The sequence below is a fragment of the Bubalus kerabau genome, chromosome 21 (assembly GCF_029407905.1).
Source record: "Bubalus kerabau isolate K-KA32 ecotype Philippines breed swamp buffalo chromosome 21, PCC_UOA_SB_1v2, whole genome shotgun sequence".
NCBI lineage: Eukaryota > Metazoa > Chordata > Mammalia > Artiodactyla > Bovidae > Bubalus > Bubalus kerabau.
The window spans coordinates 58,854,871-58,882,357 of NC_073644.1; the positions used below are offsets into that span (position 1 = coordinate 58,854,871).

The 27,487-nt window shown below is 41.2% G+C and overlaps 1 long non-coding RNA gene across 1 annotated transcript in view; it reads right to left on the minus strand.

The window, feature by feature from the left end:
- Positions 1–347: 347 nt before the first annotated feature.
- LOC129636014 (uncharacterized) overlaps positions 348–27,487 on the minus strand; it is a 92,787-nt gene continuing 65,647 nt past the window's right edge. The window contains exons 3-5 of the long non-coding RNA XR_008706593.1: positions 10,186–10,299; positions 5,149–5,240; positions 348–1,237 (exon numbers count right to left, since the gene is read on the minus strand). This is a non-coding gene — a long non-coding RNA (uncharacterized LOC129636014). The remainder of the gene's footprint in view (positions 1,238–5,148; positions 5,241–10,185; positions 10,300–27,487) is intronic.

Genomic DNA, 27,487 nt, shown 5'->3' on the forward strand with positions numbered 1-27,487 from the left:
GATAGAGTGACTGCAGAGTGTGTTTGGGCGGCCTGAGGTCCAGTTGCAGTGGAGTGACCAGCTGTTTGGTGCCCACTTACACACAGACATTTAATTTGTGTGTTCTCTCAGAGACTTCCTAACCAAAAGACATTTCCAGACTAAGTAATTACAGATTGCTTTTCTGTGCAATCCCCACTCTTAAGCTAAGACTGGGACTCAGCTTGCTCCTGTCCTGAGCTACAGAGAGGCCAGGCTGAGCTCCCTCAAGACTCTTTCCAACCACCCATGGACGTGAAGGGCACACGTGGAGTGCTAAGACTCTTTGGGTACCTTTATTCAATACTATGAGCTGAGCAGGTTCTCTGGAGAAGAGACATTTTAGCAATGTCAATCTACAGTCCAACTGTTTCTGGAACATTCCATGATCAACATCATTTCAGTTCAGTTCAGTCACTCAGTTGTGTCCGACTCTTTGCAACCCTATGAACCGCAGCATGCCAGGCTTTCCATCCATCACCAACTCCTGGAGCTTGCTCAAACTCATGTCCATCAAGTCGGTGATGCCATCCAACCATCTCATCCTTTGTCATCCCCTTTTCCTCTTGCCTTCACTCTTTCCCAGCATCAGAGTCTTTTCCAATTAGTCCGTTCTTCACATCAGGTGGCCAAAGTACTGGAGTTTCAGCTTCAGCATCACTCCTTCCAACGAATATTCAGGACTGATTTCTTTTAGGATTGACTGGTTGGATCTCCTTGCAGTCCAAGAGACTCTTAAGAATCCTCTCCAACACATCATTTTAGCAGTAACTCAGACTCTAACTATCTTAAGGAGGCAGTCTTTCAAAACTTTGTAACATTTTTTCACGTTTCAAAATTTGGTATAGCCAAAATGTCTCAGGTAGTCTAGAAGTTAATCTTCAAGTTTACACAGATCTTCCAAATTCCAAAACTTCCAGTGGGAATAGAGGTTCCAAAAGGTGGAGGCCACTACCACCCCATCTAATATCCCTTAGGGTTTACTGATCTCTCCGTATTTCCTTAATCAGTCCTTGCCTCATTCCCATTTGTGGCATATCAAACACTCTTTCACGTGGGGCTCATTCTGACTCTGGTCTCCAAAATTATGTTTATTTTTCAGTTATTCTTTGATTCTGGTGACTTATTAAGGCCTTAATGAAAAGAATGACTTGATGTGTGTCAAAGGAGTTTCCAGTGAAGGGCTGCCAAGGATTGGCTTGATTTCAGGGGACTGTCTCTGAAAATAACAGAGAAGAATTGAGTTCTGTAATTAAATTTCTAGGTGCCTGAGCTTATATAAGCCTCCAAAAATGATAAGATGAACTCAGTATAGGTGATTAGTTAAGGCTATTAGCAGTTCAAGCTAAAGAATATAATAACTCAGGATCAAAGAGATTTTAATTATAAAGCAAATGATAAAATAAGATCTCTGGCAATGTGAGTGTGTGTGTGAAATTGTTGTGTATGAGTTAAACAGGTTTGTAGCACTCATTTTTTAAAAAAGAATTAACTCTTTACTGCTTATAGCCCTTATAAAATCAAATCAATTTTTCAGCTAAATACAACTGCAACCATTAAATCAATTTAGTAAAAATGAACAATTTTCATCAGGTTATACATACTAAAAAATAAATTTTTTATTGTTGTTAATAGGGTAAAAAGATATTTATATTTTTGGCACAATGGAGTATTATTTTAGCCTTCATCATTATTATATTTCCTTTTTAACAGTGAACTTTTTCAATAACTTTTTTCCCCTTGGGTGGCTTGTGGGATCTTAGTTCCCCTACCAGAAATGTAACCCACGCTCCCTGCAGTAGAAGTGCAGAGTCCAAACCACTGGACTGCCGGAGAATTCTTTTAACAGTGAACTTTTTAAAACCACGAATCCATTATTTTGATGGGAACTCATTTTTAAAGATCTTAGCTAGTACATCAAGATGGAATTTACTTCAGGGCCCCGTTTTACCACCATTTTACTGGGTGCCTCCCATACATAGGTGAGGATGACACCGTGTTTCATTAGAATAACTCTTTTTAGATATACCCTTATATTTGGGTATCATTCAGACCCCCAGAAAGTCATCACACCAGGTATTGTGAAATCTTTTTCTTTTCACAGTTTTGATTATAGATTGTGTATAAAGAAATGAATGCTCTTTCACAAAGAAATTTCTTTCTTGTCATTTCTCTGCTTCAAAGATCCTTCTCCTCAAGACTTTCTCCCTTCTTCTCCCACCTCTTCCCAAAGTCAGTCAATTCTGCTTTCATCTCCCATTACAGGTTCTTTTAACTCAACTTTCCCAAACCCTCACATGGCGTCCAGGCTCTGAAGGTTCATCCTGCTCTCCAAGAATATTCATCAAAGCATGTTACCCACAAATGTTTATCTCCAACAGGTGCAGGGAGGTGAAGGAGGGGGTGTTTATCTCTTCACACATAAGACTTGTTAGGATCTTAGCTCAACATCTAGTTTGTGAGCACAGACATGGGAGACAATTAAGAGACACTGAGGGGCTTCCCTGGTGGCTCAGATGGTGAAGAATTTGCAATGCAGAAGACCAGGTTTGATCCCTGGGTCAGGAAGATCCCCTGGAGAAGGAAATGGTTACCCACTTCAGGATTCTTACCTGGAGAGTTCCATGGACAGAGGAGACTGGCGGGCTATGGGTCCATGGGGCTGCAAAGAGTCAGACATCCCTGAACGACTAAAACACACAAACACACACGTGTGACACTGACGGGCAGCACATGTCCACATGCAAAGCACAGACAGCGTAGATTAAGGGCAGCCTCCGGGAGAACCTGGAAGCTGGTTTGTGAAGAGACTAGAACCAGGAGGACTCAGAAGGGCAGACAAAAGCGAGGAAAACATTGGGAGTAGAGAGGGCATTAAGAGGACAGAGGTGCAGAGATGAGCATGGACCGCTAAGTTCTGATTAGAACAGGCAGTATGTCCAAAGTCATGGCGAGTTAGCCCTGAGGTCCTAACCCAGCAGGCCCTTGTGCCAAAGGCATGGGACAAGCTAAGCTGGATGACTACCACAGAGTGGCCTGTGCAGTGGGGACTGCTGTGAGAGCCTGGTTATCAAACAAGGCACAGTTTCAGTCAGAGGGCAGCTGAGATCAAAACCGGAAGTGACAAAGATGGGCACTAAGCCAAGATGACTACCTCATATGAGCCCTGAAGTCAGCTTGACGGCCAAGAGAATAAGGACAACTTGAGGGTGGGTCAGTGGTTCTATATGCTAAGACCAATTTGGGGTCCAGGTGAGATTTCCCTTGTACAACAGTACATACTGCCAGCTGCAACAGAGCTCTCAAAGCTGGTGTTCTAGGCCGAGTGCCTCACAAAACAGGAGCAGCAATTTAACACAGGAATTTCCTCAGTAAAATGAGGTCACTGGAGTTTTCTTGAGTAGAGGTGCCAAACAAAGAGTGCGATGGCTTTTGAAAACTGGGTCTGGGACTTCTCTGGCGGTCCAATCATCAAGACTTCACCTTCCAATGCAGGAGGTGTGGGTTTGAGCCCTGGTCATAGAGCCAACACCCCACATGCCTCGAACAGCCAAAGAGACACTGATGTATAGAACAGTCTTATGGATTCTGTTGGAGAGGGAGACGGTGGGAAGATTTGGGAGAATGGCATTGAAACATGTGTAATATCATGTATGAAATGAGTTGCCAGTCCAGGTTCAATGCATGATACTGGATGCTTGGGGCTGGTGCACTGGGACGTCCCAGAGGGATGGTGTGGGGAGGGAGGAGGGAGGAGGGTTCAGGATGGGGAGCACATGTATACCTGTGGCGGATTCGTTTTGATGTTTGGCAAAACTAATACAGTGTTTCGGGTTTAAAAATAAAATATAAAATAAAATAAAATAAAATAAAACAGAAGCAATATCCTAACAAATTCAATAAAGACTTTAAGAATGATCCACACCAAAAAAATCTTAAAAAAAATTTTTTTTTAATTAAAGAAAAAACTGTGATTGATGTTCACAGTATGGATCATATACCAAGAATAAATGAATAGTTAAATAAAAATATATTCAGTTAAAAGTTGGATGAAGTTATTTATCCATTTATTTATTCAGTGAATATTTGTTAATTGCCTACTATTTGTCCCACACTATTTGGTGAGCAAAGCGGACCCAGTCCTGACTTCATGGAGGAATAAACTAATGAGGAAGGGAACATTAAGCAATTAATGACACACATTACAAATCATAGCACTGTGAAGAAAAGATCCAGGGAATCACGAGAGGTTATAACAAGGGAGATGTGAGGTCAAGGACTTGACAATGTGCAGCTCACTGAGATCCTAAGAAGGTCAGCGTGGCTGCGATAAGGAGGGCAAAGACTGAGATGGGTTGAAAACGAAAGGATGGAAGGAGGGAGTGAGGAAGGGAAAGAAGGAGCCAGGGAGACATAATTAAATAAAACAGACCAAACGCCTGCCTTATCAGCAGAAGAGATGCCTCGTGGGCAGGCACAGCACTTGAGCAGGAGACCAGGGCTGGGGCTGTCAGATAGGACTATCGGGTATAGACGCCACCCTGGTCATCTCCACCGAGGGACAGAGTGTCGAGAGAGCCCACAGCCTGAGCAAACGCCCCCTGTTGGGAAGCGTGGGCAAAGAACAGAATTCGGAGGAATCCAGAGAAGAAATAGGCAAAGGTCTGCATTGGAGAGAATAACCTTTTAGGTTGACAAGATGATTAGACAAGGTTGTAATCCAGGTCTGTTACCTTCTAGGAGACAAGAAAGCTTCCACTGTTTTTAATCAAAGACACTAGAGAAAAGGGTCACAAGGCCCACTGACTGAGCTAAGAGAGTCCAGGGCAGCCCACCCTGAGCTGGGAGTGGGTGGGTGGGGGCAGGGGAAGACAACCTTATGAAGCCTGACCCATGGGGGTGCCAGCCAAGGACGGTTGAGAGATGGAGTGAACAAACAGACAAACGCAGAGAAGTCTGAAGGCCACTAGGTTAGAGAAGAAGGAAGCATCTCCTTCATGCATGCCAGCCATTCCTGTTTAGAAAGGAAAAGACACTCAATATTAATATTTAATTTAATTTAATATTTGTGGACAGCTTTCTACTTCCAACTTCTCAAAGGACTCATTAAAAACAAACAAATAAACAAACCTCTGAGGACTTCCCTGGCATTCCAGTGGCTGAGACTGCATGCTTCCACTTCAGGGGGCGCAGGTTTGATCCCTGGTCGGGGAACTAAGATCCTGCATGGCAAGCAATGTGATCAAAAAAAAAAAAAAAAAGTTAGCAAGAAAAAAAGCCCTCTGAGTCTCCTCTCCAGTCCCTTCCTCCTTTATTTTCCACTTCAGAATCTTTTTTAGCAGATAGTTCTTTTCACAGCACTGAGGTGGATTTCAAAACTAAGCAAAACTTAAAACACAAAAAAGAAAAACTATCTTCTGCTAGTAATGATAATGTTCCTTTTTATTATTAAAGGTGCAATGAAAAGAATTTGCATTTTTCCCTTTTGTATAAATAAATAATAAACATGGTATTTGATATTCTGATTTTCCATATAGAGTGACACTGGAAATGTAATTAGCTGTATGTTTTTTAACAAATTGGCCTGACTGTAATGACAACTAACAGATCCTAAAATGGAATTTGAGTGGAAAAGGATATAGGCATTCCATTCATCTACCATTTATAAAGCACTTACCGTGGGTCAGGCATCTCTGAAACTTTAATAAAGTGTTGTACCTCCTACAAAACGACTGTTGGCCAAAACACTGAGAATAGAGTAATTTCCTAGTGATTTTAAAAGGAGAGGAAGGAGGGAAGGAAAAAGTGGGGAGGGTAGGATGACCGTTTTCTAGAAGACTCTTCATGTTGTATCCTGATAGCCATAGTCATAAGCATTCCGTTACTGGCTAAGGTGGATTATGGTTTAAATGATGATGATGATGACAAATATAACCTTTCCCTCAATCCCCAAGAGGTGTATCAACAGGAAATATCATCGTTTCCAATTTGTAGGTAAGAGGAAAAAAGACATTAAAATTTTGGTGGCAACCATTTTGTCTAGGATATTTGTCATCTGAAGGAAGAGGAAATAAGTAAAATCCACAAAACTCTGGAAAATGTCCAGTACCATCACTTTAAGACCTGGGAATTACCTTTGTAAAAGAAATACTCTCCCTTGGCCCCCTGCCCACCATTTGGCTCCTTCCATATCGTGGTTAAATGATGCATATTCTAGTTAAATTTTGGCATCAGTCTTACAACAAAACATGGCGTCTCTTGATTTTCCACATTCTGATTACAATACCCCATCAAATTGTCACCTTTTCAGTGCTAACAAGATCAAACATTAAACTGTTGTTGTGAAGAACCAGAGCTTCCTACTGAAGATATTTGCAGGCTATAACCCAACCCATATTATTGGACGCCCATATTATTCTGGTGAAGTGTGAGCAGCTCAGCTCCACGAATGGGCCTCCCACCCAGAAACAGGGGCACCATGCAAGCATCATGTGTGGATGGGGCTGGAGCGTGGGTCATGGCAGCAGACAGGGTGCAAAGGAAGAACAGTGTTGCTAAAGCCCACACCCTTGGTAATGCCAGGATGTCCTACACTATGGACTGTGTTCCCCCAGATTCACATATGGGAGCCCTAACTCCCAATGTGATGGTATTTGGAGATGGAGCCTTTGGGAGGTTAAGCTGAGATAAGGTTATGATGGTGGGGACCCTTGTCATGGGATTAGTTCCCTTGTAAGAAGAGACAGCGTGTGACATGTTGGACCATAAAGAAGCCTGAGTGCCAAAGAACTGATGCTTTCGAACTTTGGTGCTGGAGAAGACTTGTGAGAGTCCCTTGGACAGACAGGAGGTCAGACCAGTCAATCCTAAAGGAAACCGATTCTGAATATTCATTGGAAGGACTGATCATAAAGCTGAAGCTCCAATACTTTGGCCACCTGATGCGAAGAGCTGACTCATTGGGAAAGACCCTGATGCTGGGAAAGATTCAGGGCAGGAGGAGAAGGGGATGATAGAGGATGAGGTGGTTGGATGGCATCACTGACTCAATGGACATGAATTTGAGCAAACTCTAGGAGATGGTGAAGGACAGGGAAATCTGGTGTGCTGCGGTCCATGGGGTCACAGAGTCGGACACGACTGAGCAACTGAACAACAAGATGAGACACCAGAGAGCTGGGAGCTTGCTGACTCTCTCTCTGCGTCTCTATCTCTCTCTTTCTGCCACGTGACCACACAAGGAGGATGTCTGTGTCTGCAACTGAGAAAGAGCGTCTCAGAAGAACCCGATCATGCTGTCACACTGATCTTGAACTTCCAGCCTAAGAACTATGAGAAAATACATCTTCTATTGCTCAAACCGCCCGGGTTATGGTATTTTGTTTTGGAAACCTGAGCAAATTAAGACACCATAAAAGCCAACTATCCTGCAAACACTGCCCTACACATAGTAAGTGTTCAATAAATGTAAATAATTATGTTTACTCATAGTAAACCTTTTCTTCCTAATTGATTGGAGAACAATTCAGTGGCTACATATTTTCACTTCAGTAAGCAATTAAGAAAGCTCACTTTGCCAGTGTCATTTTGAGAATAAATTGCCAGCCACCAAGAATGCTTAAATGACAAAGTATTTCTACTCTGATGTCTTCAGAATATTCCTGTGGAATAGGCTCCAATAAGTATTATTGTTCCCTGTTTCCAGATATGGAAACTTTGGCACAGGTTTGATTAAAGTCACATAGGGAGTCGTAAGTTATCAAAACAATAAGCAATACCTTCTGACTGTAAGCCTAGATTTCTAATCCATAAACAGAATAATAAACTATCTATAAAAAATGGGTGATAACTATATAGAATTTTAATAGGAAGTTTTGATTATATATACTCAACATGGCAAAATTAATTATATTAATGTCCCCAAGTACCTTAGAATGAATAGTAAATTAAATCACCATGTGGAAGACACAGTGGCATGTGCTGAGAATATAGAATGAGCTGTTAGTTACAGACCCTTTTCAGCTGGAGAAAAAGAGCAAAAATAAAGCTCACATTAAAAGATAACTTTTTAAAAGGGGGGAACAAGAGGTCTATTACACCACAAAGCCTTATATAACATCCAGACTAGGAGTCAGTAAACTTCTGTGAAGGACCACATAGTAAATATCTCTGTTTCTGGAGCCATTCACTCTCTTTCGCAACTATTCAACTCTGCCATAATAACCCTGTAGTGACTCAAAAGCAGTCCCAGACAATGAAAGGGCTTCCCTGGTGGCTCAGCTGGTAAAGAATCCACCTGCGATGCAGGAGACCTAGGTTTGATCCCTGGGTTGGGAAGATCCCCTGGAGAAGGGAACGGCTACCCAGTCCAGTATTGTGGCCTGGAGAATTCCATGGACTGTATAGTCCGTGGGGTTGCAAAGAGTCAGATACCATTGAACGATGTGTTCCAATTAAACTTTATTTACAAAAACAGATGACACCCAAGGGCCATAAGTTGTTGATGATTGATCTAGATAATAACTTAGCTATGTAACTTTTAATAACTTTTAATTATGTAATTTTCATTTTCCTCATAATTAAAGTCTATTCTTAATTATTCATTATTTATTTTGAATAGGTGATGAGAATCTCAGTGCAAAGATGCAAGATGTTCCAAAGGTTACTCAATGAAAAGTAAAAGTCTCCCCACTCCCTTTCCCTTTTTCTACCCTTCTTCCCTCCGGTCCCTGCCCACCTCCAGCTTCTTCTCCTCAAATGCAACACTTGTGTTCATTTCCTTTGGATCCTCCCAGGGATGTTCTAAAGCTCTGACAATCACGGTGGCTTTCACAAATATAACCCTGGTTTAATCCTCACTACAGCTCCATAAATAGGGAGATAACCTGTTATTTTCTCCATTTTGAAAATGAGGAAACAGAGAGATTCAGAAAAGCCAAGTTACTTACCCAAGGCCATAGAGTTAATAACTAGGGCTCAAATCCATATTTTTGGATACAGCATATCTCCTCCAAAAGACTGGCTGCTTAAAATCATGCATCTTCCAAACTGTGAACTAAGGCTGGATTTTTTGTTGAAAGAGAATGATGGAATGAGGTTATGTGGTAAGTAGAGCCTCAATCACAAAAGCTGCTGTCTGCCTTCCTTTTCTTACCCTCCACATCCCTCCAGGACATCTTCTTTCCTTCTCTAGACAACAATGTAATAGTAGGTGTGCATTGTCTATGCCTGGAGAAGGAAATGGCAACCCACTCCAGTACTCTTGCCTGGAAAATTCCATGGATGGAGGAGGCTGGTAGGCTACAGTCCATGGGGTCGCTAAGAGTCAGACATGACTGAGCGACTTCACTTTCCTTCTTTCTATAGTTCCTTTTGGAGAAGGAAATGGCAACCCACTCCAGTGTTCTTGCCTGGAGAATCCCATGGACGGAGGGGCCTGGTGGGCTACAGTCTATGGGTTGCTAAGAGTCAGACACGACTAAGGAACTAACACACACACGTCGTCTATGCCATGGGGAAAAAAATACATCCCATTGGCAAGTACCAGTATCATCCACTGCAGAAGGTCAGAAAACCTCTGGGGTTTTCCACATCAGTTGTAAACACTCCTCTCTTTCCTCCTTCTCTCTTTCCAATCAAGCACTCATGCTCGTACTTTTTCTTTTTTGGCCACACTCCGTGGCATGTGGGATCCTAGTTTCCCCAACCAGGACTGAATCCTTGCCTCCTGCATCGGAAGCTGAAGTCTTAACCACTGGGCCACAAGGGAAGTCCTCAGTACTTTCTCTTAATACTTTTTTATTTTCCTCCCTCTCCTGTGACCTGTCTGTGCAACACACCAAAATATCTGCATGCCTTCTCTGTTAGGCATGCAAGACTCTGGACATTCTTTAAGAATGTCAGACTGGCCCTCATTCCAAGAAATCCTATGACAACTGCGGAAAAATTCACTCTCTGTCCCCCCAGTTACAAAGCTCTTATGGTCTGAAATTGATTGTTCTAGTTGTATTATCTATAATATTGTGTACTTTTTCATGAGCAGAATATTGAAAAGAATATATCTTAAAATAAAAAACATACCCCCGTACTCAGACTATATGGAATTCATATAATAAGTGTTTGATAAATATTGTTAAATAAATAAAGAAGTGAATGAAATTCTTATACCTTCAGTTAGGAAAATACATTCAGCATCCACAGTTCTTTTCCATGGTGTTGCTGAGTACGTTGTTCTCTTCACCAGCATCTTGTCTGTGAGGCCATAGGAGACATACTTCCAGCCTTAGGACCGAGGATGGATATGCATTACCTGTACTTTGGTTGGCTTTACTATTATGGCCACTGTGAACTGTGTGGCTATTGAGCATGTCTTTTAGTGGAGGATGCTTTCTTAATCTTAAATCTTACCCAGAATCCACACCATTTAAAACAGATAAACTTAAAACTCTTCTGGCTGAGCAAGAGGGCAGAAGGAACTTTTCTCTTGGCCTGGCCTCACCTGCTGTACCTACTTTTTGTGACTCCGAGGAAACCAAGGGCTTCATGGGACAATATTTGATGGCTCTGAGTCTCTCTCGTTCTCTGCATTGGCCACTAGAAATTTGGCCCGCTTCTAGATAATGCAGCGGACCATGACTTATTAAACTCATTTTTGGCTTTATCTAACCTTTCTTACTATTTTACCTCTGTCCTATGTTACTCATTACTTGTTATTTTATATATATATATTTTGTAAGGCATCTGAAATTATTTCCAACACTGGCATAGGAAAGTTGGATGGATGTCTAGATAAATCTCTACAAAAGTAGCTTTATTGCTACAATATCAATTGACAAGAAAGGTACATAGCACTAGTGAAAATTTTTCAGTGATCAACCATTGTACATAAAAACAGTAGAAAAATTCTCAATAATCAACAGTTGTACATAAAAACAGTAGAAACTCTTCATAGAATTTACCACTCTTCTCTCATAGGAGAGACCCACTTGGCACCACGGTGGCTGACTTTAGCATTTCAATGAACAGGGTGGAGCCAGCGAAACCCATGGCACAAACCACCCATACATAAATGTTAATATGACACAGAGAAAGAAGCATTACAAGAGTTCCTCTTAACAATTATTGCTAAATAGCTAAAATCTTCACATTGCTGCATAGAATATTGGTCAAAACTGTTCAAACTGGGAAGCCAGTGTCCTTGATGATAAAAATCAACCCTTATATATCTGTTCTTAATAGGGGGAGAAGTAAAATGTTAGTCCAAATCAGTAGTGGGTATTCTATTCATTTCAATTTGTCCTCATACAGCATTCGTTCTTGGCAGATTTATTCCCTTAGTAACTTTCCTTGATCCTCATATTAACAGCGATTTGTATCGGCTTTATCTGCCTAATGCTGTTACAGTCGTTTGTCCTTTTAGTTTGCGAAGATCTTGGCACCTAAACGTTCCCAGACTCACTTGCTGATGTCTATGTGAAGTTCAGGATCAATGGTTTTCAATGGTTCTTACATGAGTGACTCGAAATACCGATTAAGGCCTGGTAATGGAATTGCGAACTTGCGTGTGGATCTCAGAGCAATTCACCAAGCATCATCATATGATCTTAAAATGCTGAGGGCAAGTGATTGAGTCTGCATTTGCACTTGGAGTGTGAAACCTAGGGCCCATTTCTCTTACTGCGCTATGCCCCACCAAGCTGACGATAACCCTGGGAACTCTTGAGAGATCAGTAGGGGACTGGTAGAAACTCTGCACTGCAGGTGGCTCGGGGCTGAGTGAGTTGCTGGAGATGGAGCCCGCCCCTGCAGTCGTCCCACCAGGAGTCACACAGCAGATTGGGTGCTTTCAGAGCCTCCCACCTTCCCGTGACCTGATTGGTGTTCTTTCAGGCCCAACCAATGTTTCACATTTTTGAACTATTGACCCGGATCCTGCCCATTCAAAAACCCCACTCTATCCCTGCCCAGGTAGAGATGAAAGGAGAATGGGATCAATTTCACCCACCGATTCAGGAAAATATACCAGACCTAAGACTCTGCCTTCTCCTAATAACTGAGGCAGAACTCTCCCTTTAAACTTTTAGTTGCTTTTCTCTTCAATAACACTAAGTTGTTCCTTTCTGAGTGTAAAAGCATTTATCTGAATATAAAGCTTGAAAACACACAAAAGCACAAAGATAAGGAATATTTAAATTACACATAATTCCACCACCCAGAAGTAAGCAGTTAGCATTCTTTAAATATTTCCTTCTAGTCTTTTTTTCCATGCAGCTTACATATAAACACATATAACACACATATAACTTAGCAGAAGCTTACCATATGTGTTGTGCATGACGTTTTGGCTTTTGCATTTAACAATGCATCCATGAATAGTTTTGCAGGTAAATAAATATTCTTTAAAACATGATTTCTAAGGGTTTCACAATAGTCTATCATGAATTATAATTTAATTTATTAAATCATTCTACCATTGAAAGTTAAGACCATTCCAAGTTTTTACTGTTATAAATAATGCTGCTGAATATCTTTGCATGAAAGCTGTTATATACATATATCTCTGATTGTTTCCCTAGGGGCCCATGGAATTGATGGCCTAAAGGCCATGAACATTGTAATCTTTGATGCACATTTCTTAGTTGGGCCATTTTCCCTCTCAAAAGACCATGCCAAGATATTGTCTGATCCGCAGAGCATAAGCATTCCCCAAATAGTCTTTTGTTACTTCTCCTCCACTCAAGCTTCTCTTAAGTTCATTTTAACATAATTTTTCCTGGATAGAAATATTGCCGGGGGTGGCATGTGGTATTCAGAACACAGAGCGATTTCTACCAAACATTTGAAGACAAGCAAAACTGAATTTGGGTCCTTTCTCTATTTAGGGAGCTTTAGGAAAATCAAAAGCTTTGGTGGGGAGAATTTACCCATGATTTTGGCCCCTCCCAAACTAAAAGGACTCCAAGCCCAGGTCTTGCCCCATAATTCCCTATGATCAAGAAACAACCAAACACAAACTGGTTTTCGTGCACAAAGAGAATCAAGCCAAATGAATAATCTGTAAAAATAACTTGATACGGTTTTTCCCTCGGCTACTAAAGAGGACAGTTTTCTTATTTTTCAACCTGTGTAAATGGCTCAAAGTTTCTATTTTTCCCAAACTGTCACGAAAAGGGTTCATTATGCTTCGCACATGTACTCCTACACTTTGCTGTGAAAGTCAATATTTATTGCACTCTTTTCTGCATTTCTTAATGGAACATGTGTGTGATTATTGAATAAACATGAATGCACTGAGTTTTGCAACACTTCTTCTCCAATAATTTGTGAAGACTTCTTCACTCTTCTAACTCAAAACAGATTTATTTTTCTAATAAGATTTTTCAAGCTCTTCGTCCATAGTATCCACTAGATTTATTTCATTTTCAAAATATAAACTGCTGCACCTGGGCTGCAATTTTTTTTGATCCTTCCAAATGGTTTGTAATGGTTGCTGGTGCAGAGCAATGGTATTCATGCTCGCCAGATGTCCTGGAGCTCGTGCATTACTGTTTGGCTCAATATTTCTCGGTCTGCTTCTTCCATCTCTCTCTCCCTGACCACATTCTTGGGTTTTATTTTATCCTCATTTGCACATCATGCAAGAGACCATCTCAGCTGAAAAAAGAATTCTTTGAAAGATTTCATATAGAGACGGAAAATCTAATAAAACTCTGTTGAGAACGTTTATTATGCTTAATGTAACTATTATTTAATCTGGATGGAGCATTCTTTTTGGTAGCCCTAGCTTGGAAGAACCTCTATGTGATATTGACTTCTCTCCTAAGGCATCTTGAGTGCATTATTCCTTAATCATTTCTCTCCATGAATCCAGTGGTTCAATAACTAAGAATTCAGAGACCATTAAAAGAAAGCTTCAATTTTGAATTTTCAAAATGTTATTAGATTTACATATTTATAGTCTTTCTTTTTCTAATGAGCTCAAAATATTTCATAAGCAACAAGATTCTCTTCAATGTCCAATATTGTACTGCTCCAAAAAATGCCCCCCAGACCTTCCTGTATCTCATTATAATAAAGTAAATCCATAATAGTAAATGCAGACATTGGCAATACACATGGTCTTGAAAAATTTGCAAAGTAGTCAATATGCTCATTGTTAGTAGCATTTTTCTTACTAAAGTAATGGTGTTTTTAAGTGTGGAAGTTTGGTCTGATGATTAAGCAGTCTTTTCATAGAGATATCAACCTGTATATAATATAATGATATATTGCTATCATTAGTAACCCCACCTAAAAAACACACTAGCTTTGCCAACAGAAGGGAAATCAATCCACATTATTTACTCCACTAGGTTAAGTGCATGCCTGAATTTATTATTTCCAACAATGGCCCTTGCCCTGATACCAGAAAAATAACTCATATGATAGCCATCCATTTGACATCACTATGTGGATGATTGATAAGCAACTCAATAATTTATCCAAAAATACCCTTGATTTACCCCTCAGACCAATTTCTTCTCCAATCTTTCCCATCTCAGCAAATGACACAAATGTCTGCTCAAACCAAAACCCCCAGGGCCATCTTTGTTTCAATTCAACACCAAGTCCTGTTGACACTAACTGTAAAATGTATGCCAAGCTGGTCACTTTCTCTCCCTCTCCACTGGTGCCATCTTGGGCTAAGCCTCCATCATATCCCACCTGAAATTCAGGAAGCCCTCCATGGGTTTCTCTTCATTTCCACTCTTGATTCCTGCAATCAGTTCACTTCAGGGTGAAACGTCAACCAGCAAGAAAGTCCCATGTCAACCGTGCACGGACGCCCCATTACACTCAGCACAGAGCCCAGGCTCCACCATGGCCTGCAAGACCCTCCGTGAACAGACTCGGCCTCCCCCTATAACCGCATCTCATACCACCATCCCTTTACTATCTATCATCTACAGCTCCTGACCTTTTGTTCCTCAAACATGCCAAGCACATTCCTCTCCCGGATTTTCTTCTTTCCTGCTTCTCCACATGGAACTCTCTCCCGTGCTTTATCTTCGTGTGACTGACTGAGGTCATCGCATCTCAGCACAAACATCAGATCCTTGGAGAGGCTGTCCTTGACCTCCCCCATTCTGTCTCTCTCACATCACCCACTTTATTTCCTTCCAGAAAATTTTCTCTCTTTAAAATCATCTTCTTGGAGACTTCCCTTGTGGTCCAGTGGTTAAGACTCCACCTTGTGAGACTGTGGGTTCAATCCTTGGTCAGGGAGCCAAGATCCCACATGCCTCAGGGCCAAAAAACCAGAAACAATATTGTAACAAATTCAGTAAAGACTTTGACTTGGGGAACTCAAACCTGGGCTCTGTAACAACTTAGAAGGGTGGAAAAGGGTGGGAGGTGGGAAGGAGGTTCATGAGGGAGGGGACATATGTATACCTATGGCTAATTCATACTGACGTATAGCAGAAGCCAAACCAATATTGAAAAGCAATTATCCTTCAACTAAAAATAAATAAATTTTTAAAAATGGTCCACATCAAAAAACTTTTTAAAAAATCTTGATTCGCCTGCTTTTTAATAGCTTGCATGCGTGGGTGCTCAGTCGCTTCGGTTGTGTCCGACTCTTTGCGATCCTATGGACTGTAGCCCTCCAGGCTCCTCTGTCTATGGGGTTCTGCAGGCAAGAATACTGGATTGGGTTGCCATTTCCTTCTCCAGTTTTAACAGATTAGTTCACCGCTAGAATAGAAGTCATGGAAGAAAACTCACCTCTTCTTCACCACTGTGACAACAACGTCAACCTTCACAAGGTATGTGCTCAATAACATTCGTTGAGTGGATGAATTTCTCAGTTACTCAGAGAGCCAAACTCATTGGCATGCCATTCAAGGCACTTCAGCACCCAGATAATCTGCCTCCCAATATAGATATACAAGCCATATCAGAATAGTCACTGTTTCTTAAATACACTGTGGAATTTTATGGTCCGATATCATCTAACAAACCATTAATTTCGTCTCAAGTATCCTTTCGCACCCTTCTCCCACTCTTCTCCCAAGTCCCACTGGATTGAATTCTACTCAGCGTTCAAGGCCCAATTCAACTGTCTGCTCCACTGCTCTGCTGTAGTTTTCTTGTCTGGATCCATGGCACTCTGTATCTCTATCAAAGAGCCCTTAACACAGCCCACTTTCACAATTCAATGTGTCTATCTCTGGTTTCCCCAGGATACGTGTTCCTTGAAAGCAGAAATTTAACATCTTTACATCCCTCATAATACATAGTCTAGTCTCTGATAAAAAAATGCTCAACAAATATTTTTTGAATTAAACTGAACCAGCATATGAGAATGAGGACCCCAAAACTAAACTCTGTGCCTCCAACCAGAATTTTTTATTCTCATTTGATTGTGAAATACATAGCTCTCTAGTCAAATGGATGAGGTGTGGAGTTCTGGGTGATGGGGAATTTTCCTGGGTTCACTCTGCCTATTGCAAAGGGAGACGTGGTCAGAAATCACTGACCTTGTGTTTTCTCTATCTCTGTCTTAAATCACCAGCTGCTTGTTTAGCCTTTATCCCAATGTTTGGCAGAAACTGGGTTGCTTTTCTCACACATGTTTTTCCTTCAGAGTGTTGATATTGGGCTGTATCCTATATGATAACAAAATACCAGACTTCTTGGGTCATTGGTTTAATGCAGCTGTGGTTGGTTGTGGCTCATGAAAGTCTCCACTTGTCATTTGTTTATATCACTGCCTTAGTGAATTTAGGGCTTTTCTTTGCTAGAGAGTTAGAAACTTCATCCCCAGATCCCCACTTCTTGTAAATTAGGATGAGAATGGGAAAACGGGGCCAATGCAGCCTGTGAACATCTAGCACAGATTGTAGCAACTTAATAGGAAGCTCAGGAGGAAAGAGGCTCAAGCAGTTCCTTCTTACATTAATCCACGCATCTTCCGTGAGAGTCAGGGAAAAATCCATAGTATAGCAGGGTGGGACATTGTCTTCTTACACAAGCCAGGCTGGAGAAAATGAGTGTCCAGAGAGCACAAGAGAATCTCAAGTATACCACAAAGAAAGCGGTTATAGCCAGGCATTTCTGGGACTCTCAAAAGCAATGTGGACTTCCCTGGTGGTCAGTGGTTAAGAATCTGCCTGCCAGTGCAGGAGACATGGGTTCAACCCCTGGTCCGGGACGATCCCACATGCCTCCAGGCAACTAAGCCCGTGTGCCACAACCACTGATGCCCACACACCCTAGAGCCCATGCCCTGCAACGAGAAGCCGCCCCAGTGAGAAGTGCACACACCCCAACAAAGAAGAGCCCCAGCTCACTGCAACTAAGAAAGTGTGGCAGTGAAGACCCAGCTCGGTTAAAACAAAGAAATAAAAAGAGCAGAGGGAAGCACCGGCTGAAGCACGGCGAAAATACAGCACAGGTGTGCAAAACACAGTGGGTTTGGGATAACTCAACACCAGCTAGATTATAACCAACAAACATCCCCTCCTCAGATTTGGTCTTTAACTCTCCAACTACATAAAAAAACATGCACACCTGAGATGCCCAGATAGGGTGAAGAGAGTGTGTATTATCACTTGGTGGCAATCCTCTTGGTGTGTGCCATGGAAAAAGATTTGCCTGCAGTGGATCAGAGAAAGGTTTGCATCTTTCATTTCTGTCCCCTTAATAACTCTCCTTCTCTTCGGTCATCCCTCCACTTGCCTCCGCCCCATTAAAAAAAAAAGAGAGAGAGAGAGAGAGAGAGAAATCACTGTTCTAAAGGAAGTACAAGGTCTAAGCAATGGGCTAAGAATAGACAAAGCTCTAGTTCCATATGGCTCACCATGCTTGCAGCAGGAGAAAGAAAAGGTAGACTGGCTAAGGCTAGCTGACAGCAACTTCAATTTAACTTTATTTAGTTCCGTCTAATGGCCACCTCATGCAAAGAGTTGACTCATTGGAAAAGATTCTGATGCTGGGAGGGATTGGGGGCAGGAGGAGAAGGGGACGACAGAGGATGAGATGGCTGGATGGCATCACCGAGTCGATGGACGTGAGTCTGGGTGAACTCCGGGAGTTGGTGATGGACAGGGAGGCCTGGTGTGCTGCGATTCATGGGGTCGCAAAGAGTCAGACACGACTGAGCGACTGAACTGAACTGAACTGAATGGCTTCCCTGATAGCTCAGTTGGTAAAGAATCCTCCTGCAATGCAGGAGACCTGGGTTTGATCCCTTGGTTGGGAAGATCCCCTGGGAGAAGGGAAAGGCTACCCACTCCAGTATTCTGGCCTGGAGAATTCCATGGACTGTACAGTCCATGGGGTAGCAAATAGTCGGACATGACTGAGCAACTTTCACTTTCACTTTCAATCCACTTATTGGGCTTCCCAGGTGGCTCAGTGGTAAAGAATCTCCTGCCAATGCAGGAGATAGGAGACTCCGATTCGATCCCTAGGTTGGAAAGATCCCCTGGAGAAGGAAATGGCAACCCACTCTAGTATTCTTGCCTGGGAAACCTCATGGACAGAGAAGCCTGGTGGACTACAGTCCACGGGGTCACAAAGAGTTGGACATGACTGAGGGACTGAGCATGTAATCCACTTATGATGTTTGGCAAAACTAATACAGTGTTTCGGGTTTAAAAATAAAATAAAATTTTAAAAAAATGAAAAAAATTTAAATACAGACTAAAAAAATAATAATAAAAATAAAAAATGAAAAGCGATAGAGAAGAGTATAGTAAGAGCTTCTAGCTGACCAGATAACTCATTGCTCTGTAAGGCAATATAGCTACTAAAAGATTTACCAAATGCTGGTGAAAAATAAAGACAGAGGCACAAACAGATTTCTAGTAACTGTACTGGTAAGGGAAAGGTGTGACATGGTAGGATAAGAGAACAGTGGAACAAATCAGCCAAAATGTACCCTGTCCTATGGGCTCCCCCCTGTCCGATTCTGACTTGAAGGTCAGTCAGGATGTGCCCAGTCTTCCTGCTTCCTTGCTGAGTCCTGACAGACCAGGAAATGGAAGCACTGTTGATCATTTTAAATATCTGTGCAAAATCAGCGTTGGAAGGGACTGTACAGGTCATGTACCCTTGATCACAAAATTAGTCATCTATTTATCCTTCTCCATTGCAATGAACTCTAAAGTGTGTTTCCGTGGCTTCATGTCTATGACACTATATCTGCTGCTTGAGAATTTAGTCACTTCAAACAAAACCAAGAAGGTCCACTGGGACTTCACTTCAGAGGCTCTTGCAAGAAATTCTTCTCTCCCCAGACTCTACCCTGACATCTACAAAAAATAAAATAAAATAAGAAGACATATCCTCCCTTAAGACACATTAAATGTCCACTGACAGCTGAATGGATGAAGAATGATACATATACACAGTGGAGCATTACTCAGCCACTGAAAGGAATGAAATTGGGTCATTTATAGAGGCATGGATGGACCTAGAGTCTGTCACACAGAGTAAAGTAAGTCGGAAAGAGAAAAACAAATATCACATATTAACATACATAAGTGGAATCTAGAAAAATGGTACAGATGAACCTATTTTCAGGGCAGGGATAGAGACATAGAAAACAGATGTGTGGACACACAGTAGCGGGGAAGGTGGCTGGATGAATCCGGAGATTGGGATTGACATAAATACACTACATGTGTCAAACAGATAGCTCGTGGGAGCCTGCTTTATAGCACAGGGAGCTCAGCTCAGTGCTCCGTGATGACCTAGAGCGGTGGGGTAGTGGGGGAAGAATGGGAGGAAGGTCCGAGAGAAGGAATGTATGTATAAGGATAGCTGATTCACTTCACTATACCCCAATAAAAAAATTATTTAAATGGAAAAGAAGTTACACCGATGGATAAACAGGCTCTTCTCTATGTCGTGCATATGTGTGTGTGTGTATGTGCACATGTGTGTTTAAGTGTGTGGGAGGTTATTTATGCACAGAACTACCTACTGGGTTGCAAGATTCACAGAGAAATAAAAGTAAATAAGAAACAATAAATAATAACAAAATGTGTTGATATAGGACCTTACTCACCACCCTGCTGAGCTTTGAGAAGAATTTGAAAGCATCTACTGCCAAGAGCAATTTCCAGAGGGGATAGTCAGTCCTTTAGACACTAAATATTATCAAGGCAAATGCTAGATGCTGTCTTGTAATTATTTTATACCAGAAGGATTTAGTATCAATTTCTCATTATATAAAACAAAAGTACTATGTTCTGCGAGGCTCCCTCCAAGTTCCCTAAGATCAGCAGGATGATCTTCCATGGCCCCCAGGACCACCTATTCATCCAAATATCTCACAGAAATTCACGCCAGAGTACAATGTCTGCTTTTACCCAGGAAGACAAAACAGTGCCTTATAAATGAAGGAAGCAGTACACGCTTACCCTCGGGCTAGATTGCATAACAGGAGATACTGGGAAGATAAACACGACTCCTTGGTGTTCTGAATCAAACGTGATGAAAATGGCATGGTTTGCTCCAGGTTTAGTTCGCTTAAAACATCAAAATTCTATTTGGAGAAAGCAGGTGTGGGGAAGTGGGTAACATGCTCTTGGATTCTGTGATTATAAGCTTCAGACCAAGAAAACGAGGCATGCCTGCGCTTTGGCTGCTTAGTCACACCTGGAACAGGGCTCAGTTCTGGGGACTATATTTTGAGAGGAGTGCAGAAAAACCAGAAAGGCTGCAGAGTGGAAATCCAGAATAGAGTTTGATTTAGGAGTTATTTCGCAGGAAGCGAACAGGGAGGAGGTATGAAAGTCAGCCTGCAGACTTTTGAAAGCGTTTCATACTGCATGTGTTTTTCCATTTTTCCAAGTACGCTATGAGTTATGTCTGTATAACTTCTACTTAAAATGTTCTTCCTCCTTCTCCTAACTGTTGACCCCTCCAGATCTAGCTTAGCATCATCTCCTCCAGAAAATCTTCCAAGAGTCTCTTCTCACTTTTTCTCTCCCTGTCCCAAGCAGAAGACTAGGCATCCATCCTCTCCTCACCCAATTATTATCCGTAGAAACACTTTCATGCTACAGATAGAACTTTGTATTCCAATGTCTGTCTCCCTTATTTCACCCAATAGCTGTGAGCAGGGAGTGGATTCTACATTTCTTAATTTTTTTATTACCCTTTGCTAAGTATTCTATATCCTAATACTGTGTTAAAGACTAGGAATACAAAGACAAAAGGTGGTTTCTGTCCCTGCGGAGTGTAAAACAAGAAAGACAGATGCAAAGATCAGAAACAAGACAAGGATGTCTTCTCTCACGTAGCTCTTCAATATTATAATGTAGGACTCCTACAAACAGAGTGCTGAAAGAGGCAGGGGCTGTTAATATTCAATGGAAGAAGCTAATACACTTTGCTTGTAAACATTTTGAATTGTAGGACGTTCCTATGAATGAGTACAATTCATTTGTGCAGAAACATTTTTCCCGCAAAAAAGACTGTATGTGTCATGTGGTCATAACTCACTTTGGCATCAAACATACCAAATAGGGATTTATAAGGAGCTTGTTTTGATGACGTTCTTTATTAATGGGTTTTTCTTTGTTGAGTTTCCACTTATCCATGTTTACATAAAATCTTGCTTCATGAAAATGAATTCAGCAATTACAGAACTGCCTTTTTGAAGGTTCTAATAGACCATACAAGCTGTGAAAAATGTGTAACAGGCAATGGTTCCTTAGTGTTTCCTCCATTTGATAGGCCAGGAAAAGGAATAATTTCCCTGCTCAATGCCATGCGGAAGGAGAGAGTAAGAAGTACCCAAGAACTCAGAAGCTCCGGTGGCTGATTCATGTATGATCTTCCAGGGCCCACTGATTTTCCCTTGTGTGGCCAGTTTGCCGTTTGTCCATGTGATGCTGGGTTAAAAATGAGGACTGCCTTATTCTAAACCCAGTTTCTGTTGCTTTAAACTGATGATCGTAGCATTACAGATGTATGTTTACTTACTAGGTGGACATGGGTCTATTTTTCTATTTTTGAATCAGCAGGTCTCTTCTCTGATGACGTAAAATCACAAATCTGGCAGACTGTTGCATTCCACACACTGAAAGAAGGCCATGGGACGCATTTCCATTCTGAATCGCATAGCATTTGTGATTTGCATGCACCTTTTGAGTCAAAATCAAACATTTGCCCTGGATTGGCCCGAGTTTAATTAAAATGATGAGAATGTGTGATAGGCATTTGGTCTCAGGCAAAAAGGATACACGGTATTGAAATTTGGAACAAACATTTTTTTAAATGAGAAATGCATGGCTGGCAGTGATAAGAAATGCCAAGACTATGTATTACACGGGATCACGGGTTGAAAATAGAAAATATCCTAAAAATTCTGGTGCACTGTGAAAATATCGTAGGAAGGTTTGGATAGGATTACATGCTTTATGGATAATGTCCCTGTAACGAACACTGTAGATGTTTATAATCTTCTCTATAGTCTTTTTGTGGCTCACCATGTAAAGCTGATGGGTTGTTCATCAGTCCTGGCAGATTTTCCCATTTAACTATGCAGGGGAAAAAGAAAAGAGTTTTTATCCCAAAAGGTTAAGCTCTACAAAACTGATGATCATCCAAAGAGACTGACGCCAACAAAGTCAGCATGAAACACAGTCTAAGTGGTCAAGCATAGAGAAGGGCTAACCAATCATTTAAACTGAGGATTATTGAAATTGACCACTTTACCCATTGCAAAAATTTAAATGTGGCTGAGATATTAAAGAATATTTACTATTACAATCTAAGTTCTATTTAAATACATACATGGCCTTACAGTTTGCTAAATAATTTGCCAGTACATATTGCTTGAGTTCTTGAAGGGAAGACAGTCAAAGTAAGAAAAAATCTGAGCTACGGATACTCTCATTTTACAGGATACTTTCAAGCTTCATAGTTTACTAAACAAATATTTAAACTTCTAAACAAAGTACCTGGAAAATTTACAGAGAGCATTATCACACTGTAAAGATGCATTATCTTAGTAAGGTAGAACAGCCTAACAGAATAGATCTCAAACTGTTCTATAACCAGTGAATAGAATTGCCCTCATATGTGAGTAGTCTAGCGTTAGGTCTAATTAGGATCAATGGTTTTGTTCATCTATGGCAATATCCAGGAAGACATTTCCAAAATCCACCCCTCAAAAATGGTGATTAAATGGCCTCTCCATGGAATGCCCATCTCCACGGGACTCAAACGCCCAACTTGAATGGCATCTCAAAAGTCTGCAGTCTGACCTGAAGCCAGAAAGAGCAGAACACAGGGTGGACAATGACCAATGGATTGTATCCACCTCCTCAGAGAAAAATAGACAGTACTGAAAAACACAACTAATCAAATTTCTATTTAGACCAAAAAGACAGGTCCGTACTCTGCTTTGCTATCTTAAATAATGATGTTTGTCCAAATAGCCCCTATCCAGGCTTCAGTGTTCAGTTTTAAATAGTACTGAATATTGTTTCAGTATCATCAGAACACAGCAGTGCCTAAAAAAAAGCTTTTCATTTAAATCTGACCTCTCTTTTATTTACTCTAAACACTTAAAAAAGCATAATCTGAACTTTAGAAGCTGCAGAGTTTACAATTCTACTTTGCTAACATGGCTTCATCTTAGGTAACAATAGCAAAAAAGAAGCAGATGACAAAAGATCACCAAATACCCTAAACATGAAATGGGGGTACAAGTCAGCAATTTGCTCAAAACTCCACGTCAGTTCAAAGGTACAAGAAGGGAGGGGTGACTGCCTTAAGTTCAGCAGAGGAGTGAACATCTGTTCCAAACATCCTCTCTTGGGTAGAGTTAGACTCATCTAAACAACTTTATATGCCAGACAAATACATTTTATGAAAAGAATGTGTGGCTGAAGCCTTCACAGACTCAAAACTCACAGCTGTCAAGACTGAGTTTTCATAAGAATAGGTGTAAATGGAAGAAGGTACAAAAATCTACATTTGTGGCTTCTTTTTACTTTAAAATACCGTCTCCCTCCCCCCCTCCCTCTTTTTCTCTCTCCCTTCTTCTCCTTTCTCTCTCTCTGTCAGACATATACACACACAATCAAAATTAATAATAGATACAGTAAAAATAGCATCACATCTAAATTCAATGCCAACGTTATTTTTCAGTGTGTTTTTTTCTTTGACAAAAGCACTAAAAACACCAGCGTTTGGTGAAAGCTCAGCTGATACTCCTATAAGATGTAAAGAAAAAAGAAAATTTAGTCATTCATTTACAAGTATTTATCACACACTAGCAATGAGTCAGACATGTTCTAGGCAAGAGATTTTAACCTACAACAGTGTTGAATGTTGGAAGAATAGAATTGTCACTGGAACCACTCACAGAGTTTCCCAAGCAGGAAAAAAACCCAAGATAGAGACAAAGAGGGCTCCGCTGTGGCTCAGTGGTAAAGAATCTGCCTACAACGCAGTAGTCGCACGTTCAATCCCTGGGCTGGGAAGATTTTCTGGGGGAGGGCATGGCAACCCAAGCCAGTCTTCTTGCCTGGAGAATCCCATAGACAGAGGAGCCTGGGGGCCACAGTCCATAGGGTCACAAAGAGCTGGACACGACTGAAGCGACTTAGCATGCACACACGCATAGAGACAAAGAAGGGTAAATAGTTCTGTAGACAAGTTCAAGCAAGGCTGCCAGGTGGCAATGGCATCACAGGGGTTGTAAAGCCCTCATCTCCCCCAGCTTTGAATTAGAGACTCATTTATTAGGGCTTTTTATTTTTTGAAAATCAGGCTATTTTCATTTCTGGGTGCAAAATTATTATTTTATATAATGTTATCACAAATTTGCATGCTTAATTAAAATTTACATACTATGAAGTCATGCTGGTTTGCCAAGATCTGCGGGTTGGTTGAGTTGTCTTCCAAATGTCACTGGATAGCCATCTTAATTATTTAATTAGAGAATCTAATCTGATATTCATGTTTATATTTTGATATAAGAATCAAAGAACTTTAAATGCTGGAGTACTCACTATTCAGCCAAAAATCTTAATGATCAATGACCTTTTGAGTACTCACAGAAACTAACATTTCCTTTTTTAAGTTATGTTTTCCTCTATGGACCCTGTGTTTAAAAAGTTTTAGTCTTCAAAAAGTTATTGCAAAAAATTAATTTGCTTTTCAACATTTTATTTATTATGGACCCAAAAACCAGTCTATAAGAACTTTGGATCACATGGCAAGGTCACCACACTGAAGGTATTGGATATAATTTCAATGCAATCTCAGTTCTGGTATACAATATCCTATAGGCTTTTCAACCTATTAACAAGAGCTCACAGACTCCTTTACTTCCTTTGGGGGTTCCCAGGACTACCAGCAAAAGCTCATGTTGAAAAACTTATGGGTAGAAATGTGGTTGATCAAACTCTTTTTTTTTTTAGCTTTTTATTTGTGTATTGGGGGTTTAGCCAATGAACAGCATTGTGGTATTAATAGCTTCAGGTAAACAGTGAAGGGACTCAGCTCTACATGTACATGTATCCATTCTTCCGCAAACACACCTCCCATCCAGGCTGCCACATAACATCAAGCACAGTTCTGTGTGCTATACGGTAGAGTCCTTGTTGGTTATCCATTTTAATTATGGCAGTGTATACCTATCCATCGGAGAAGGCAATGGCACCCCACTCCAGTACTCTTGCCTGGAAAATCCCACGGATGGAGGAGCCTGGTGGGCTGCAGTCCATGGGGTCGCTAAGAGTTGGACACGACTGAGCGACTTCACTTTCACTTTTCACTTTCATGCATTGGAGAAGGTAATGGCAACCCACTCCAGTATTTTTGCCTGGAGAATCCCAGGGGGAGCCTGGTGGGCTGCCGTCTATGGGGTCGCACAGAGTTGGACACAACTGAAGCAATTTAGCAGCAGCAGCAGCATACATATCCATCCCAAAGTCCTTAAGCATCCCTTCTCCCCATCCTCCCCACCAACCCAGGTAACTGTAAGCTCATTCTCTGTGAGTCTCTTTCTGTTTTGTAATTCCATTTGTGTTATTTCTTTTTAGATTCCACGTATAAGGGATGTCAAATTATCTTTCTCCCTCTCTGTCTGACTTAACTTCACTCAGTATGACAATTTCTAGGTCCATGCATGTTGCTGCATATGGCACTATTTAATTCTTTTCAATGGCTGAGCAATATTCCATTGTATATATGTACTGCTGCTGCTGCTGCTAAGTGGCTTCAGTCGTGTCCAACTCTGTGCGACCCCATAGACGGCAGCCCACCAGGCTCCTCTGTCCCTGGGATTCTCCAGGCAAGAATACTGGAGTGGGTTGCCACTTCCTTCTCTGATATATGTACTACATCTTCTTTATCCATTCCCCTGTTGATGGACATTTAGGTTGCACCCATGTCTTGGCTATTGTAAACAAAAATTATTTTCTTTATAATAGAATATCCTGCCTTCTAAAAAAATTGATGCTCGCAGTAACTTCCACCCCTTGATTTAAGTAAGTGATTTTATGTACCATTCTGTTTTATGCTATCACCTGTTTCATACCATTTCTACAGTTTTGCCTGAAAAATATCACCCCATGACATGGAGGAGCTTGGTACAAGGAGGGGAGGTTGGGATTGGAGAGGAGACTACAGTGGGTCTGGGGATTCCACTGATAATCTACAACAAAATAGGGTTCATCAAGATGAAAGTAGAAGAGACATATTAAGACTTGTAACTTTCAATTACACATTCTTTTGTCATCTTTTTCAATTATAAACTCTTCTGTAACAAGATGACTTTGAGATTTATCCTTCTCAGAATTCTTGAAAAGAGGATCTAAATTTCCCTTTTCCTACCTAGTGTAAAGACACAAGTTCTGAAGTCTTTATCAGTTGATCCCTATGTTTGAGGTTGATTTCCCCTGGTAACCTGCAAGACCACTAACAACCCTGTGCTGTCCCTTTAAGAAAACATATTGGCGAGTCTAAGGTAGACATTAATAGACAGTGCTAGCGGCTGAATGTAGGTGTCTTGACAAGTTAAATGGAAGGAGGAGTAACAACAGAAATATTTTTTAATTGAAAAGTCTACATATCACAAGCCCCCAGGCTAAACATTATTCCTGGAATGGATGGAAACGCATTCAGAGAAGAGAAACCCCAGAATTTTTAAGGATTGCCCTTGACCTGCAAAACAAGTCTGGGGGAATCTCTGGAACACCCATTCACACCTAATCCTTTGAAGAAGCTTCATTATCTTAGGGCAGAGCTTGCTGCCAACAAGCAGACCAGTATGGGACCAAGTCCTCCTTCCCCTCTTCTCCCTTCTCCTCCTCCCCCACCAGTACCTCCTTTCTCCTTTGGTTTGCCCCGGGCATCATTTTTGCTATTTCTGAAATTCTCAGAGTCGGAGGATGCTCAAGACCACAGTGAACTCCTACTCTGCCTTGGGTCAAATGAGTCAGGTATTGAAACT